An 18,525-nucleotide genomic window follows, 5' to 3' on the forward strand; every position below is an offset into this window, starting at 1 on the left:
CTTTAGCATTTAAATCCTGTGGAGGGTCACATATACTAGAAAAATGACTATTGTTCTCGAACAGTTCTTCAATATTTTTTTTTTTTTACAAACGATTTGTTAAACCTTTGGTGTTATGGTTTTTGCATATGAGCAATTTTCTCGATATTTGGATATCAGCCATATGATAACGCAAGTTAACGCATATATCTCAACGTTGCACTCTCGTCTTGAAAACATAGACCTCCGCTGCCTGCAGTGCTAAGGATGTTAATTAGTTTATAGAAAGATGGACATATATTGAGGTCCAATTTTTTCAAGTTTTAATGTAATACCTGCAAAAATTACCATTACATGTAAAAATTATTATGGTTCATCTGTGCTCCTTGACAAAATTTGTTTAATATATTCTTCACAATTCTACAGTTTATCACTTTACACGTGTGAAGGCACTAAGTAATGATTTTACGGCACAAAACTGAAATTAAACAACAAAATCCTCGTGACATGGCTCCTTTAGGGCTTAACAAAATAGCCTAATAAGACTGGGAATTTTACTTACAGCTATGTCTTTAGAAATACAACTTCGTTTGTTATAATTCATCTAAGTTATTTCTTGTCACACGTAAGCGCTTTTTAGAATTTTTAGAATCAGTGTTAACATAATAGGCATGATACACATTTGAATTTCTATGAATCCAAATTAAGCATGGCCCCATGCGCAAACAATTCATTTAAGTTTTACAGACCACGCTTGCATCCTCACTATGGTCACAGTTGTGTATTCCCCAGCCATTACGTGTACAGTGAAACAATGAAGCCTCTGCTCCACTGCACTGGACGTTATCCATCCAGATAGGGTCAGATCCTTGGCCATATCCCGCGCAGCATGGTGCCGAGTACGCACTGGGGAAACCAAGCTCACGGCAAACCACATCAGCGTCATTGATATCCCAGCCATCATCACAGACTGTGCCCCATTGGCCGTTGTGATAAACTTCAACTCGGCCATAATTAACACCGCCATTCGCCAAACGAATGTTAGCAGAACCATAGGAACACTGCACACTGGCATCTTCGCTGTGTGTACAGTCATTGTTTCCCCATCCACGGTGTCTGCAATCGTAGATATGTGATTCGCTACCAGAGCAGGCCACTTCATCTATCCATATGGGACCAGAGCCCTGACCATAATAGGCGTTGCCCCAAGCCTGACTAGCTAACTTCGAGAAACCCAGCTGTCTGCAGACCACATTAGCGTCATTTATGTCCCAAGCATCATCGCAAACTGTTCCCCACTGACCATCATAGAACACTTCAACTCTTCCAGCAGATAAGGTGCCATCTTTGAGACGAACTGAACCGGATGTCACAGCTAGCGTTTAAATAAAAGGTAAAGTGGGTTTATTATTAGACACCATATTTTGTTATAATGTACACTTTCTGAAAAATTCCGTTCTGGTGGGGTCAAAGATCGGGGGGAATTTTGTCGCTCAGGTCGACACGAACATAGCAAGATTTGCAATCAGCTGACAGGAAAAGGACCGAAAAGGGTCCGATAAGGCCGAATATCACACTAACGAATGAGAAGGAAATGAAAAACTCAAGGGTTTAAGGTCTGGGTCAAAAATGTTTTCGATTGATTGGCAATATCTCTCGCTAGGATACCTAGAACAAAATGAATTTTTTTCACAAAACTAAGAATTAAAGATTAACGTTGGGCATTTAAAATATAGAGGATATTACATGGCCGTTAGGAGATACGAAATTTCTCTTCGTGGGTAGAAATATATTTAACGAGTGAGCACAGCGAACGAGTGAAATGTTTTTCAACACCAGTAGGGAAATTGTATTTCTATTTCATTGGTATTTATATAATGAGATGCATTCCCTCATAATTTTTTATTTTATTTTATGGACAGTCATTCCAAACGTGAAGGAAGAGGATAATTATGTTGGCATACCCAACCGTATAAATAAGTTTCAAAATGTATGTCCAAAGCAGCTTTATTTACCCACTTTCTTCCTTTCAGTCCCTAACATTGATGATCTATGTTCGCATATATATTCATACTACCTGCTTATCTATGGTTTATTAATTGTGTAAAAATGCCTAGATTAGCTTCTTGCTATTTTGCGGAATACTTTTGAATACTTTGCAAAATCTCTCAATAATCTTTGACTTTGATTAGTAGAAATATTTCATACGAGTGAGAAAAATGTTATTTCTTGATTTCTTTCCTTAAACCCGTTACCTATACTTTGTCAATTATTTAAGATTTTTTTTAAAAATAGTCACGTGACATATCACGTGACTTATTTTTTTTACGTGCGCCAAATTTTGATTCCCCTCCCTGCCGAAGTAACAGCCAATAAATCATTTTCCAAACGTAAGCCAATTAGACCCAGGCTTTAATCTACTTGAGAATAGCAAGAGCGAGGAGAAAGAAAGGAGGAAAAGAGAAAAAAGCACCTAGCTTTTATATTGGCTATTTTGGAGATAGTTTCTTGGCTAACGTTTTCAAAAATCCACCTAGATATACAGTCAAAGTCTAATTTCGCACACAAGGTTGAACCGAAACTAAATATTCTTAGATTATTGTTTCTTTTTCATTATGTAAGCCTGGGAAGTTCTTATCATGCTAACCAGGAAGCCCGCTAATAAAGATCTCAGCGCTTTTTGTATTCAAATTGTCTACGAATAAAAATACCTCGGTAACGCGCGTTAAATCCTCTATACTCTGAGGAGCCATCAGATGTAAACCGCACATATAGCTTTGTGGACGAACTTGTGATAGGTGCTGGGAGGGAGCTTCCACTAAATCGGCCAATCAGAGGTGCAGAGGTCGAGTCACCATCGTACACACTTGCATAGTCTGCCGACGATTCGGTGCAGAAATCGTAGAACAAAAGTTCAATCACTGCATTCGAAGTTAGATTCCATCGGCAATCCATATTACTACTGTATGTCGAGCTAGAGCTACCAGTTGAGTAAATCGTACCACTTGGTTTGCTGGCGTCACGCATAAGAAGATTAGAGCAGGAGCTTGTCGCCGTCATTGTAGGAACTGTCACAAAAGTGTAAGGCAAAAGCAAATTAGCTCATCACGTGATATATTCACTTTGACTTTACGTGACCCGGATGACCACAGGCAGCCCAAGTTCAGATAGCCTGCTTCTTGCGCCCACTTTCAAACGCTTGCTACGCAGGCTAAAACTCTAATACACCTGGTATCATATTGCTTAATCCCCAAAATACCCATAAACATGAAGGATTGTATGGGAAATCGGTAATAGATTCAAGAAAATAAACAATAGCTGGAATTTTCAATAAAAGACACTTTACCTTATTTGCTTGGTTTGTTCTTGCTTGTTGTATGAGGGAGCAGTCCTCTCTTTAGTAGTCGGAAAACTCGGTAAAGGAAATCGCTTAAACATAATCGAAGCGGATCGGAAAAATAACCACGCAGCAAGCAAAAACAAACCAAGTAAACAAGGTAAAGCGTTTTTTACTGGAAGTTCTAGCGAGTATTTAAATTCTTGAGTTTATTACCTGGACTCAAATACAAATCCTTCATGTAAACAGTCATACAAGGGCTACACAAAGTGATGCTGCGTATTAATTATTAAACTCTCATTATGAGCTTCGGCTGCCTGTGGGGCGAGCACGTAGAATTAAATGAAAGTGCTTCTCTCGTCTCCTCTGGAGACACCATTTGTGTTAGTGACTGGTTGAATATTACTGGAAAGCCTAGCCTACCAGCTAGAGAGAAAAGAAAATGAACAAGTACACGCATATTAAATGAGATGGAAGTGGTGACTCCCTTTTTCACTATCACAAAACAAAAGTAAACAAATATGAAAAAAATTAAAATATAAAATGTTCTTGTTTATATAATGATTACGCTGCGAGCAGAGGTTTCTCTCTTGCATTACGAAGTCGTTCGCTTGGCTTGTCAGTCACGCAGTTGGTTTGTTTTGTACGCCCCAGGGGGCGCATAAAACAAACCCACAGAGGGCGTTGGCAACCACCTCTCCCCCGCCCTCCTTGTACGTCCGAGACGTTGAGTTAGTAGAATGTTAAACAGCAATGAAATGTAAAATCCAAACATCATACATTTTATTGCATTAAAATTGCCTTTTAAAAAGACAGAAGATGTTTAAGATTAAATTCAAAAAGCAATTATTTCAGATTGCTTTATTCTATATACTTACTGTGGCCAAACTATCTCATTAGTATCAATTATATATTTGCACCCCTAAAGGTCAGCTGAAAATTGATCGACCCACCCCTTACAAAGGATTCAAAAACGGATGACCCACCACCTCTCTGTCCCCGGCACACCCCCCTATACTTATGGCCAGTACCTTAAATAAATTGACTTGATGAATATAGCAGTCATTTATATTTATTGAATTTGGAAATATGTACCTTCACATTTGCTTTTTCCATCACCGGTGTAGCCTGGTAAACATTTGCAAGAATAGGAGCCAGGAACATTGACACACTGACCCTGAGCATGGCAAGAGTATGATCCTGTTTGACACTCGTTCACATCTGTATAAGAAAAGGGTTTGAGGAATGATTCTTCTCAAGACGTTTCGCATCCGAGTTCACGCTGCCAAGGACGTGGCACAATAAGCTTTTTTTAATTGTATGGTGTTTTTACAGCAGTAGTTTTACTCGGAAGGAAAGGTAAAATGGTCGCAATACTGGTGATAAAAGTCTTTTTCCTAAACCGAAACCGAACCGCTGAAAAGCGCGCGATTTAGTAGCTATTCACATTCAACGATTCATCATGACAACCCCTTGCTAACGTGTTCTCGGAGGCAACAAACACAACCGTCCCTTGACCGGCTCTTAACCGCGATAACTCGCAGCTGATTAAAATTTGACGCAGGAGTCTTCGGAACCCACACAAATTGTAGTTTCCTTGTTTCAAATACCTTCTTCTAGAATAAATGCCAATAACTGAACGTTGACTTAGGTCACACGCCTATCTACGGATATGTAATCTCTGATAAAATTAAAGGAATTGAGAAGTCTTCTTTGAGGAAGACTGCATTTATAATGTAACAACATATCAATGGTGCTGTCATTCTCTACTCATTATAGTAAACGTAATCGCTTTACAACGTCAAAATTTCTGACTGCATCGTTTATTATTTCGCTGTTTTTGTCATTTTCATCCAATAGATATTTAAGGTATTTAAAGCTACCCACCTGTACAGTTCTTTCCACTAAAACGATATCCAGAGGGGCATTGACAGGTGTAAGAACCATCATTGTTCACGCAGGTGGCGTTCACTGGACAGTCGTAGGAAAAGCCTTGGCACTCGTTATAATCTGAATTGAATCAATTTAAAATATATAGCACTAAAATAAAAGACTCTGAAATCATCTTTCAGTAAGTAATCTAACTCTTAGTGGTTGTTATGATAATCTTAGTTGCGTGAATCCTCGATACTAGGTACACCGATTCCATAGAAGAAAAAAAAAAAAAAAAAAGAAAAGAAAAAGGAAAATAATTTGTATGCACACTGTAAGTAAACCCCAATTAGTCCTTTCTTGATCTATTCCGGCTATGAAAACGCATAAAGATGGACGAAGAAAGCAAAAATGGAATACGGAAAAATTCAAGGCAATCAATTTTAGGAGGAACATAAACGCTTTAGGTCAGAGATGCGAACTGTAATGGCCGAAATGAAAATCGACCTGATTGGTCATTTACTTCCAATCGATTCTTACAGTTTGCAGCTGCACAACATTTTTGGTCGATAAAGTTGTTTTGTTCAGGAATTGCTTGGCTGTTTATAGTAGCATTAAATTGTCCTTAACTTTATTTCTGCATGAGTTCTTTTCCCGAATTTGCTACATAGTTAAGGGAGTACCTTTTTTGCAAGTGAACTTTTGACAGTCAGAGCAATTGACATCATTCCACTTGTACTCATTACCACGAAGAAACCCAAGAGTATGGACACAGTCTTCATTTTTGAAGTTGTTTGGTTGGTGGCTTGCCCAGTAATGGAAATTAAAAGAAGTTCCATCACTCCACACAAATGTTCCTTCAGAGTTGATATCAGTGAGGCCCAACCAAGAATGCTCCCCGCCATGGAGGTTTTGAACATAGACATTTTCTTCCTGATTGTGGATACTGGGAAGATTAGCACCAAAAACTGAACATTTTCCTTGACTACCGTTCCACGAATCACAGGAAGACACTTTTCTGTAACAGTATCCTTCGAAGTAGGTCCAGTCGTTGGGACATATGTCTGTAAAATAATAATCGAATTTATTACATCCATTTTGAAATTGCCTCGGATCCTTTCAGTCTGATTGGCTATCAGCAGTGTGAAATATTCACGAATCAATCACACTATGTTTTTTACTTTAAATCACATCTGTACTAAATCACATCATTTTTATTCAAAAAAGCAATTCTGATGGATCTATACCAGTTCGCTTTTGGTTCTAAATCGCATCATTTCTAACTTGTACCATGTTGCTCTAAATCGCATCATTTCTGCTTAGTTTAATAAACTATTGGTACCGACTAAAATCCCGTATAAATTTAATATAATTTAATACCCTCAATACAGGATTCAAATATTTCCTGATTTCAAACTCGGTGGTTATCCAAACTCGTGTCGTGCAATTTAGGTCTGAAGCCATACTGTCTTGTGATTTCAAATCAAACTCGCTTTCATCCGCTCGTTCATTTTGAGATTACGCGCATGATTTCAGACCAAATTGCGCCCCACTTAGTTTAATTACCAAAAAAAACAAATAAGTGGCAGAAAGTATCATTTTAATTCCCATAAGGCGACAAATTTTTGCAATTAAGGACGTCAAATAGTAGTGGTTTTTCGTTGTTTTAGAGAACAAACCAGGGAAATTGCTTCCTCATTTTAATCATTAAGTCCAAATTAAGAATTCAAAATAATTCCTCTAACCGTGGCTTAGCTTTCACACGATGATTCTGCTTTAATATTGACTTCGATTGTCAAGTACAATAGCTACCTGATAACACTTAAGCATCATAACTTACTAAAGAAAGTACACCTTCACTGCTTTTGTCAGTAATGCTTGGCCAATGTAGGAGCAGTTTTTATTTCATATTAATTGTTATACTGAATGCAATGGATCTCATTATACCTGCCAATACTGCATATGATACAGTCAGTGGATCAAACTGCTGAAGAAAGAGTTCTTTGACGCAAATTCGAAATCCAGAGTTGTTGATAAACTTAAAGTCAAGGAAAAGATAAAAGTTTGTGAAAGGAATGTTTTCATAAATAAATGTATTTTTTCCGTGAAAAGAAAAGGGCAGATTGTTATTCAGAAGGAGACTGAGATTGAAAATGCATTACTTCTCGACCAACTCATTAGATATTATTAGAGTACGAGTACTACGTTTCTTTAAGACAGTAGCGCGACTGTAAACAGGCGAATCTGCTGACAATTGCCCCCCCCCCTCCCCCCTTAACGGAATAATACGAATTATAGACAGCAAGCTCTTGTAGACACCAAGGCACTGGGTGCACGAACTCACAGTCAGCAGTCAAGGGCTTTCCTAATAGAGCTAACCGGGCAGGTAGTTAATGTTTGGTTACGTAATACATTTAGTTACTCAGTCTGTATTATAAGTATGCATGCGATGGCTTGTAGCGATATTCTTTGGTTTCTAAGGTAGCAGTGGAAGCAGACCGTGCCTGATCGGAACCGCTCGAGGTAGCGTGTTGTCACCATGCGAGATATATAACCTTAGAGATTTACTGTATTTGGTAACGACCGCTTTCTGATTGATTCAAATGATCGGGAGAAATCATGTCAAAATAAAATGCAGAATGTTGTACCCTTTGGTCCCCAATAATGATATAATGTTCAAGAATGAATAAAGTTTACTTATGTTTTGCTTTTAGTGTGGTCTTTTGGGTTTAGGTGGCGGTTTGAGTCGCTTGCATTGGTTTGAATTGGCTCTCCGTCAAGATACGTAAGACAACGAAAAACGTTATTCTGGGCGCTAATTTCTAGCGACTCAAAACTGGCCACCAAAAGGCGCGCAGACGACGGTACTAAAAGCAACCGGTAAGTAAAAATCATTCACCATTCTTTCTTTCATTTCTTTCTTTCTTTTTTTTTTTTTTTTTACATTATTTCAACTTTTGACTGGGGGATCAAAATGGTGCAAAAATCGGTATTTCTGCCCGATCACTTGAATCAAGCCGAGCGTGGTGGCTGACACAGGCTATAACTCGAACGATGGTCCGCCTGTGGTAGCAATTATAGAATATGGACCTCAACCCAGCTGACTATTCCGTTGCATTCTGGGGCCGCGTTTCCTCCACTGCTAGAATGTTTGGCTGTTAGCAGTACCGTTGGAAAATTGTTGTAACTTCGTACGAAACTCACGTCCTGTCATAGAAATAAAAGAGAAACTTTACTCGCATTTGAGTTACTTTGTTTCTTTTAGTATTTACTCTAAAACGTTTGAATACATGGAATGAACATCGAACTTTATTCCCTCTACTTTTTTGAATTCAAAACATTATCACTAAACTTGCTGCAAGTCGACCTCTTGGCGAGCGGAGCGAGCCTTTTTGGCCGCGAAGCGGCCGACCGCGAGCGACGAAGTCATGTGAAATCCGACGAAGGACTTTTTGAAAGTCTACATTATCACAAAAGGATATAACTTTTAAGTGCTCCACGAATTGTTTTGAAGAAGAGACTTGTTTTTCCCAAACTCATCCCCGTTAGTAGTCTTGCTTTCTTGCTACGGGGAGGGATTAGTTACATACCTTGCAGAAAGCGAAATTATTGCTTTTAGAGGGTACATTTCCGTTTTGAAAATTTACATCATTATGCTCTGTGAATAAGGGCCTATGAATTGATTCGAACGCTAGCCAGTTCTGCAATGAAACAATAAAAGAAATCAAAAAATGTCTGGGGTGGGTAGAGAGAGGGAGAGAGACGGGAGGGGGAGCAGTGCACCAGGGGGTTGCTCAACAAAGTTTGTACGGGGAGCCCCGTCCCAACGTCCAACCCTTTACCCCTTTATATATTACCATTTTTGACAAAAAAAGGTACCTCTTTTTGTATACAGTCTAACCTCTCCTTACGGACACCTCTCCATTAAGGACAGTTCGTTTGGTCTCAGAAATTCCAAAAATCATCCATCCCTACCTCTATAATACGGTCACCTCTGTAAAGCGGACACTTGGTTCTGTCCCTTTGGTGCTCGTATTAAAGAGGGTTTGACTGTACTTTTTATTGGCAAATGTTAACCCTTTCATGTTTCTAGATTAGAACTTTGTATTCCTGTGAACATCCTACTTTTAAATATGAATAAATTACAAAACCAGCACTTTTTCTCGACTTTTTCACAGCCATAAAACGCATCTGGTAGCCCTTTTGGGCCTTTTTACAGACCGAAATGACAGATTTCCTAGACTTGCTACAAGTCGACCTCTTACAAGTCATTAAAAATGAGCGAAGCGAGCTTCAATACATGAGATTGCGCACCGACCGAGCGAGCGATGAACCAACCAGGAGAAAAATAAAGGACTTTTAGAAAGTCTACAGATTTCCCTATCCTTTCATATACCAGAAGCCTGGAAAAGGTACCCCTTTCAGGCGGAGCGCTAGCCTCCCCGTATAGGCCATTATAGGTAGTATCCCCCGGAAGCAGCACAGTAGAAGTCGCTCACGATGTGGTGCACTAACTAAAGATGCAATAGTGACAGGCAGCACTATACTGTTACCATGTTCCTCTTCTTTAAAATTGAAAAAGGGCGACTGCAGGAATTACGAAATACTGTGCTCTCGCTGTCTCACTACTCCTCAAACTACGATGGATGCACTGCAGGCTTTGAGAAAATGCAAATGTAAAAATGGAAGAAAAGAATATGACATTGTACAGTAGGTGAAAGTGAGGATGTCCGTGTAGAACAATCTATTGTTACGTGATTTCCATTATAAGCTTACCACAGAAATGTCGTCATGAACTCCGGCAAAGTTTTGAAGCTCTCGGATACAAATCTTGAAGGATCTTGCGGACGCACTTTCAAGCCAGACAGTGGCGGCATCGTGTCTCAGATGTGCTCTGTGATGTTCTGCTGTTACGAATATGGTTGGTGAAATAGTGTACTTTCCCTTGAGAAAAACAACAGCAACAACAACAAAATCATGATCACTGTTGTAACGTTTTCATGCGCAGGCATTGAAATGTCTGTAAACTCTGAACACTTACCCTACAACTTTATTTATTACAGGTAGCTCAGGCTCTATGGCAGTTCATTTCGTTGGAATTTGAATTTTTTAGAGAATGTACGAGAACAAACAAAATACGTTCTACATTCCGCTTTTTAAAAAGACTCGAATAGGGTTGAGATCGTTTCGCAAGATTGGCCGCCTATCTTAGATGGCATCTTTAATCCAAAACTAGGAATTTCATTCATCTTGGCAAGTTCTAACGATTAATACAATTTTACACAAATTTTATTTGTTGCTTCGTCGGCCGTAAAAGGTAACGCACCAATTTATTATTGAAAGTAACCTAGGGGTTGATGGTAACAATGAAAAATTAATCAGATAATAAGCCCAATTTTTCCAATGAAATTAGTCCCTTCTGAACATCTCTTAACCTTGCTAGGTTGTTTTTTAAATTTTAATTTCCCTTGCGTCCACTTACGTTTGGCAATGTCACCGTCTGACAACTAGTTCCAGTCCACCATCGAGAAAACTTTTCCTCCCCGGCCACACCTCCAGGGGGAGCCCCTTGGTAGGCGATCCAACCAACAGTGGCAAAGCTATCTGCAGGGTAGTCATTTCTTCCTGCTCGAGTGACACAGGCGGTAAACTGAGTGCTGTTGACACTTTCAACCCAAGGTATAACAGCCTCGTGTACAAATGCAGCATCAGTGTAGTTGACGTGGTTAACAGTGAGCTGAATATGGATTTTCTGGTGGGGGTAAAATATGTATGGCTGGAATTGAATGGCCTCACATTGATCCTCTGCCCACGATGGAAGATTTGGAACTCATGCCTTCCCTTTTGCATTGGAAATCCTATATAAAAAAATAAATATTGAAAGAAACAAAAGTGAAAGTGAATGGAAGAAAAAGGGAAGACAACACCAAATGCTAACCTAAATAAAGAACTTCGTTATTAAAATTAGACTGAACTCAAATACCTGTACAACTGCCAGGATGATACTGAGTGTAGTTTCCTTGCGTTTCACAAATCTCTTTCTTTAGCAAGCACAGATTGTTGAAGGTGCGACCGTTGGAAGCGCACACCTGTTCATCATACGAAGGGCAGCTGCTTTCACAAACGCATGAATACTGTTGTGCAGAAGAGGCTTTGCAATGACTGTAGTACTTACAGCTTACATTGTAACATGGATCAATATCTAATGAAAAAAAAAAATCTAATTTGGGAACTGGGGTAGAAAATTAAAAATGCTGGACAGTGTACTGGGTCTAAAGTCTGTGATTTTTCATCATATTCCACGCTCATGGCTATAGGATGTAATATGGTAAAGACTGAAAAAGAGTACAATCCAGCGTTATTCAGTCGGTTTATTATCTATCACATCTGAGAAAGTTTAAATACACGACTAGTGGCGGGGGTTCAGTTGTAGAAACCTGCTTTTTTGGAGGGAGAGGAGTAACTAAATGGACAGCTAAAGATGAATCCACTCGTTGGTTACTTAATTTTTAGATGAAGTATTTTTCAGAGGCGTCATGAATGGAACATTTGGGAGTCATAGAAATAAAAAAATTGTAGCTAATGTCACCTCCGATAACCAAGTAGTCCACCGCTGCATCGCTTCTCTGACCATCGTATCCCGCAAAGTCTTTGATGCACACTCGAAAGAGAGTTTTGGTCACCTCCTTTGAAATAAACAAAGTAATCATGCTTTACTCAATGATCAGTTGTTGATCTTTTATAAATTTAGGGTAGGAGTGTTTTAGAATACTTGCAGTCGCGTACAGATAAGACCCAGCCACTAAATAATAAAGATGTGTTTTAAACTCCCAGGGGGAGAGGGGGGGGGGAAGGAAATTACCCCCGATTTCAAGCGACGGGGATGATAGAATGGCTGCTAAAATCAAAACCCCAAAAAATCCCTAGGGCTTCCAAGAAAGCCCCCAAAAAATCCTATACCGAATTTCCGAGCCTTACAAATTTCTAGAAAGCACTTAAATGATACAACACGAAAAATCGGTGTTTGTGTTTGCGGCTGGGATACTAGGGCACTACTACGAATCTTCAGATTTTTTTCAATACCCAAAAGAGTCCCTACTTAAAACAAGCCTACCAAAAAATACTCAGAAAATGTTCTGAACCAAAAAAATCCTTCGATCATCTCACTTGAAATCCGGAGTAACCCCCCCCCCCTCCGGGGGGGGGGGGGGGCTAAACTTCCCTCTCATTTGTTACTATATATGAATCAGTCAACGTATGGTTAATAGAAAAGTCACCTACCTCAAACCAGCTCATTAAAGGACCTTTGATTGCGCACGCTCTGTTGGAACGGTTACCTCCATAATTGGTTACAGTGGTTAGCACCACTGGTGGCGTGTAAAATGGCTTCTTAAAAGTAACATTCTACAAGAAGAATAGCCATTATTTACAGTCAACAATCTCGCGTTAGTACCACGACGTCTAAATTAACTTTGAGATGTTCAAGAACTGTTCTTATTAAGGAACAATTATTACAAATAACACAGATAACCTTCTTTGCATTGAACTGAGCATGGAGAATAAGTAGTGGATAATGAGGCTAAAATACATTATTAAAAACTGAATCATTGGATAATTCAATTCTAGCATTTTGATTGGTTTAGCCGTTATGGTATATGAGCTATTATACCATGCTCTCCATATATTGTCGGTGTACGCATCAGTTTAAAATTGGAAGCTAGCTGAGATTTTTTTTCGCGAAGGATAGAACGGCGCCCGAAGCAAATTGTTTTAATTCATTTCTTAGAATACTAGAAATGCAATTTCATTGAAAGAAAAAAGACAAAAACAAACAAAAAAAGCCACAAGAGATTGTTTGAAAGTTTGTCGAAAAACACATGAAAACACATGGAACTAAAGTACCTTGACAAGCTACGAAAGAAGACAAGTGTTGTTTCTTCATGATCGTGAAGCCATTCGCCGATCAAGTCACTCGCCGATAGATAACTGCGGCTGGTTTATCCGACATCAAGAATATAAATCACAAGTAACCAGCTACAAATACAGGCTATGCAGCCATTCACTAGAGCAATCGAGGCGGCAGTATAGCTTCTTTTCTCGTTCAGCAAAACCAGCTTGTGGCTTCAAACAACTTCATAACAAACGACCGAGGTAATAGTTTTTCTCCGTTGTTCTTACTTTTATAACTGCACCGAAAATCCAAATTCACTGTAATTTCGACGGCTGTCACTTAAAAATTCTTTTCCTTCACATTATCTGCCAGGTTTTTTTTAGCTGTTCTGCTGTGTAAAATCCTAGTATCCCGATGAGTTTTTAAAAAACTAATGTTCACCGCTGCAATGTTTTGATTTTTCATTCATGCAGTCCAGGCGAGTCCGTTCGCGCGTTGACAGTTTTGATAGACGTGTGACATGTGAATAGCGGAAGTCCCTTGTCTTTTCCGGTTTGTTCTAGTCGGGGAGATTCAACAAGATTTTGTGGGCGTTTTTCATAAAACAATTATTCCACTCGCGCTTGTTGGATATGAGATGATTATAGCCAACTCGGCGCTACGCGCCTCGTTGGCTGTCTATCATCTCATATCCAACGCGCTCTCGTGGAATAATTGTTAATTATTATTCATTCGAACTATTTCTCCGCTTCTGATTGCTCAAAGTCCCCTGCTAATTCTTCAACAACTTCAACTGGTGTTGACCAAATTTGAAAGATGCTAGCAATATACCATCGATTCGATGGTATATTGACTTGGAAACGAGTTTGATCGGTGTTATATTGATTTGGAAACGAGGTTGCATGGGCAATAGATTATCAATCAACCTCATTTCCAGGCGCGGCGGTCCAACTGATTCATATATGCCAACTCTCCCGGATACGACAACAATCTCCCGGTCTCCCGTACGTGCCATCAAATCTCCCGGATAGAATCGCGTATTGAGCTTTTCTGTGCTTTACTTTGGAATTTATCCCCTTTTCTCCCAAAATTCGAATTGTCTTTGATTCAAAGTTCGGTTTCTGGGGCATTTTCGCACGTATTGCATCACTGACAAAGATTATTTCGCCATTACACCCATAAAAGTGAATTGTGATGATCTGTAACTCATGTAAGACTTCATATAATGTCCTAAGCCGATTAGGGTCTGGATCAAATTGTGCTTATGGGGCGGGGGGGAAGCAGGGGGGTTGATCGTTGATATTGGGGGGGGGGGGGGGGATGATTATGCAAAATAAAAAGTCTCCAGATTTTAGATTTCCAGAGGTTGGCATCTCTAGATCTGCTGTTTATTTACGAGTGAACTAAAAAAAGCGTTCCCAATATCTGACTAAACTGAACGGAAGGAAAGCAAGAATACACAGAAATTGCTCGACATATGTTATCTACTTTTTAACTGAAGAAATGTCTGCAGGACAAAAACCTATATGTTTATATCCTGAAACTGTGCCCAAAAAAGCCATAGTTTAGAAGAAAGTCTTCGAGGAGGTAAGCTTGTTAGGAACTTAAAAATATTTTGAATGAATGATAAAATAATTATTGCATTCGGCTTTCGTATGATGTGAAGAATTATGCAAATCTCGGAGGATTTTATCCACTGAGGGTGAAGGCCGAGTATTGCGTCCTTTGCTTCGCCATTTATTCTATCGACTAATCTATTACGCTGATCACGTAATAACACTCACCTTACATAACGCGAAATTGTTTTCAATAGTCGGGACCTCGTTCTCAGAGAATAGTAAAAGGGAGGACTCTTTAGCTTCCCATGAAGAGGGAAACGCTTCGTATGCCATCCAGTTCTACAGAATAAATAACAATAATAATACTAATAATGATACTACTACTACTTATAATATTATAAATAATAATAAGGGAAATTTATTCTCTAATCATCTTAAAACTTCTTAAATCCTTTCCACCCCAAAATTTTCAGTGACTACCACTGAAACAGTATAACCTACTTGCCAAGTCAATCAAATCAATCAGCTACGCATTCCCTTTGAGCTAACTGCAATCATAGCGGGAGATCTTTTCTGAGAGGAGGGGGCGACTGTACACTGGCGATTGCAATCACTCAAAAAATAGATTAAAATCGTTCAAAATTAAAGTAACATGTACCACGACAAGGCCGTTATGAGCTCCACCAAATGTCCGTGACTCCCGCAAGCAAACTTCAAACTGGCTTCTTGAAATGCTTTCTATCCACACATTCATTGCGTGCTTCATTTGATCGAGGGTTCCATGTTTGACAGTCACTTGAATTCTAGGAACTGATGAAAATACCTAAAATAAAATTGAGATTGGTGTTTTACATTGTTTTATTTGTTTTGCTCATCACATCGCCACTGAAACAAAGTACTGCGTTTTCACCATTTCCATTGTTTCTGCGGAAAGCCGTCCATGCACTATATATTTCACATAAAGTGCTGAACATGTTTTTGACTAAAATTTTATTGCACCAGAGATTACTCCCAAAACTACGATCGATAGTATCAGCATGATAGTCAGTGAAGTAATACCGAACTCTTTTTTATTCACATGTACAGCTTTACTCCCTAGAACAAACATTGACGTTACCTGATAGAACGTGACTGTTTTACATTTTGTACCAGTGGTAAATAAGGTAAATCTGGTTTCGCCGTGTTCAACTCCTGACTGCGAACCTTGGAATGCAAGCCAATCAACGGTGATGTTCCCATCAAATCCTTGGTCTCCCCTCACAACACAGGCTCTGAAACGGCTCGTTGTCACATCTTCAACCCACACTAAAGAAGTATTATGAATTTCAGATGATTCGTTTCCGTGATTTACCGAGACGAACACTCTTACAGGTGTTCCGCTGGTGAAACTGTTGCTAAATGACACGTATTGGCATCCTCCAGTAACGTGAATTTTTCCCTTCTCAATTCCTGACAACAAAATAAGAAAAAAAAAAATAAGAAGAAAAAGGAAGATAAAGAAAATTAAAGCAAGAAAAAGTTGTGTGAATGCCGGCGTGCTTTTTTATTAAAAAAAAAAACTTTTACTTCTCAAAGAAACTTAAGTTACAGTATAGCCAGGGTCACAAACAATACTGACAACACTTGATAGTAACATCAACAAACTTTATCATATGCTGACGCTATTCAGGGGGGAAAACAGACTTACAAAGGTAGGAATGATGACAATGAGTCCCCCGCCAACCAAGCGAATAATACGGATTTTCAACTTTCTTTCTATTTTCGTTTTTTTCTTTTTAAATAGTGACATGGATATTGTCATTCTCACTGCAAAAATTGTAAAATAAAGTAGCGTCTTTCACTTTTGAACTTTAAAAGTTTGATAAATACAAATGCTTTTTGACAATCTAGTTTCCCCCTCAAGAGACTTGTGCCACCGGTCTCATTTAGTCTGTTTCCCCCTTGGATCGCACTTCCCCGAAAAAAAAAAAAAGCTGGCTACGGGCCTAATGTAGAATCAGTCTTCCGAAGTACAAATAGCCCGATCCATAATTTGTGTCCTCGTTTGTGGTGTTAATTGTACTTACTATACTAAAAGCGGTATGTGCGATTGTTACACGCGATTTCCTGACAGCTTAAGAGGCAATCTGGTGGGATTTTTCCTTTGATAGGGAAACCAAAAACGCGTTTCTGTCGATTTTACATGTATATACAATGATTTCACCTCCGTAAAACGCCCATTCAATAACGAAGGCTTTACTGAACCTTCAATTAATTTAACTGTTCAGCTAGGCGTTTTCAAAAAAAAGTTGCATGAATACATGTTAAAGAGAGCAGTAGACTGCTTGCAGTTCGCCTTTTCTCTTAGACCCGTCAATTTCTTAGTGACAGTGAGCGCGTACAGACAAAAAACCTGCGGTTTTACGCAAAAGGGAACCCCGGGTTTACGCCCTACTTTCGTGTCGCGGCCCGCGGAAACGCCCCTTGAAAGAAAGAAGAAAATAACAGACCTCTCGCAAAGAGCTGCAATTTTCTGCAATTTACACCTTGCGAATGTTGTGAATAGGACATTCAATTCTCCTGGATCTTAATAAAAAGGTGATGCATGCACCATTAGGATGCGTAATGCTAATTATAAAGTTTGCATAAAAGTTCGCCAGTTGCAAAAAGGTGCTGCCAGAATTGGATCCAGAAGTAGACCAGGATGAAGTCTTTATTAATTAGTCATTTGGGAAACGTCCAGAATGATGGTGTGACTAAGATTTGTTTGTTTGTCTGGTTAGTTTATAAGTCGACGAAGAGCGCTTTTGGACGTGGATACTTACGAGGTAAAAATTATTGCAAAATTAAAGAAGGGGTTAAGCTCCGGCGGTGTAGCATGGCACAAATGACATAAACAAATTTCTCCAGCTGACTGTATATATTTTGATTAATTAAAAAAAGACTAAGAATTAGATTAAATGGTCCATACCTTTGACTGAGCCGACAAATAAAAAGATAGAAGAAACCAGCAGAAAAACAGCGCCCCTCATCAGCAACATGGTTAAAAAATTCTCTTCAAGTGACAATAGCTTTGAAGAAATGGTAACTGCGCGTTTAAGCACAAGGGGTTATTAATTCCGTGGGTTGGAATCCAATAGCAGGTATTTGAGTTGATGCCACAATGATTGACTGCATGAATGATGTCTGGAGAATAATCCAGCAATAATTAAACATGGAGAGTACCTATAGGATGCATGTTGCACGTTATGTTAAAACGATTGCAGGATAACTGGAAAAAAAAAAACCTTCTTTTCGAAAACAGCTGCCCTTTTGGACATGAAACCTGTCTGGAAACACGATAACATTTTCTTCCCAGATACATTATTTTTGCAATAGGACTTCACCAGGTCACTACCTCAATATAAAGAACTGCTTGTTTGTTATCTTTGGGCTCAAATTCCTGACTTATTTTAGAGGCCCCACCGGGACCTGGTCAAGTCCCATTGTAAAACTCAGATATCGGCTGAGCTTTTAAAGCAGAATTATCGCAATGCAAAATCCGCTTATAACAGAAAAGTTTACCTTAAACTTTTAATCATTTCACTGCCGAAACAACAAACAAGATATGGTATATGTTTGTATAACCTTAATCAGAGCAAGGTCCAAAACCAAGCTCCGAATCAAACGTTTTTAAGACATTCTTTGCGAAGGCTTCCAACATTTTCAAGGTGAAATCCAAACCTTGTGGTACTAAATGTTGCCAAAATGATTCCTGTGTTATAGCAATGAAACAGGGATAAAACTGTTATTAAGTCTTTCAAACTTCATTTAAACGGGTGCTATCAATTCGGCATTTGAATTGGTATTATAATAGCCTGCGAAAACATCCGTTTCTCGTCGCGATGTTTTCGCAGGCTAATGTCATA

At 39.0% G+C, this 18,525-nt stretch overlaps 1 pseudogene; it reads right to left on the bottom strand.

The window, feature by feature from the left end:
- Window positions 1-319: 319 nt before the first annotated feature.
- On the bottom strand, window positions 320-17,661 carry LOC140945926 (uncharacterized; annotated as a pseudogene).
- Between the last annotated feature and the right edge of the window lie 864 nt (window positions 17,662-18,525).

This window comes from Porites lutea, chromosome 8 (genome assembly GCF_958299795.1).
Source record: "Porites lutea chromosome 8, jaPorLute2.1, whole genome shotgun sequence".
Taxonomy (NCBI): domain Eukaryota; kingdom Metazoa; phylum Cnidaria; class Anthozoa; order Scleractinia; family Poritidae; genus Porites; species Porites lutea.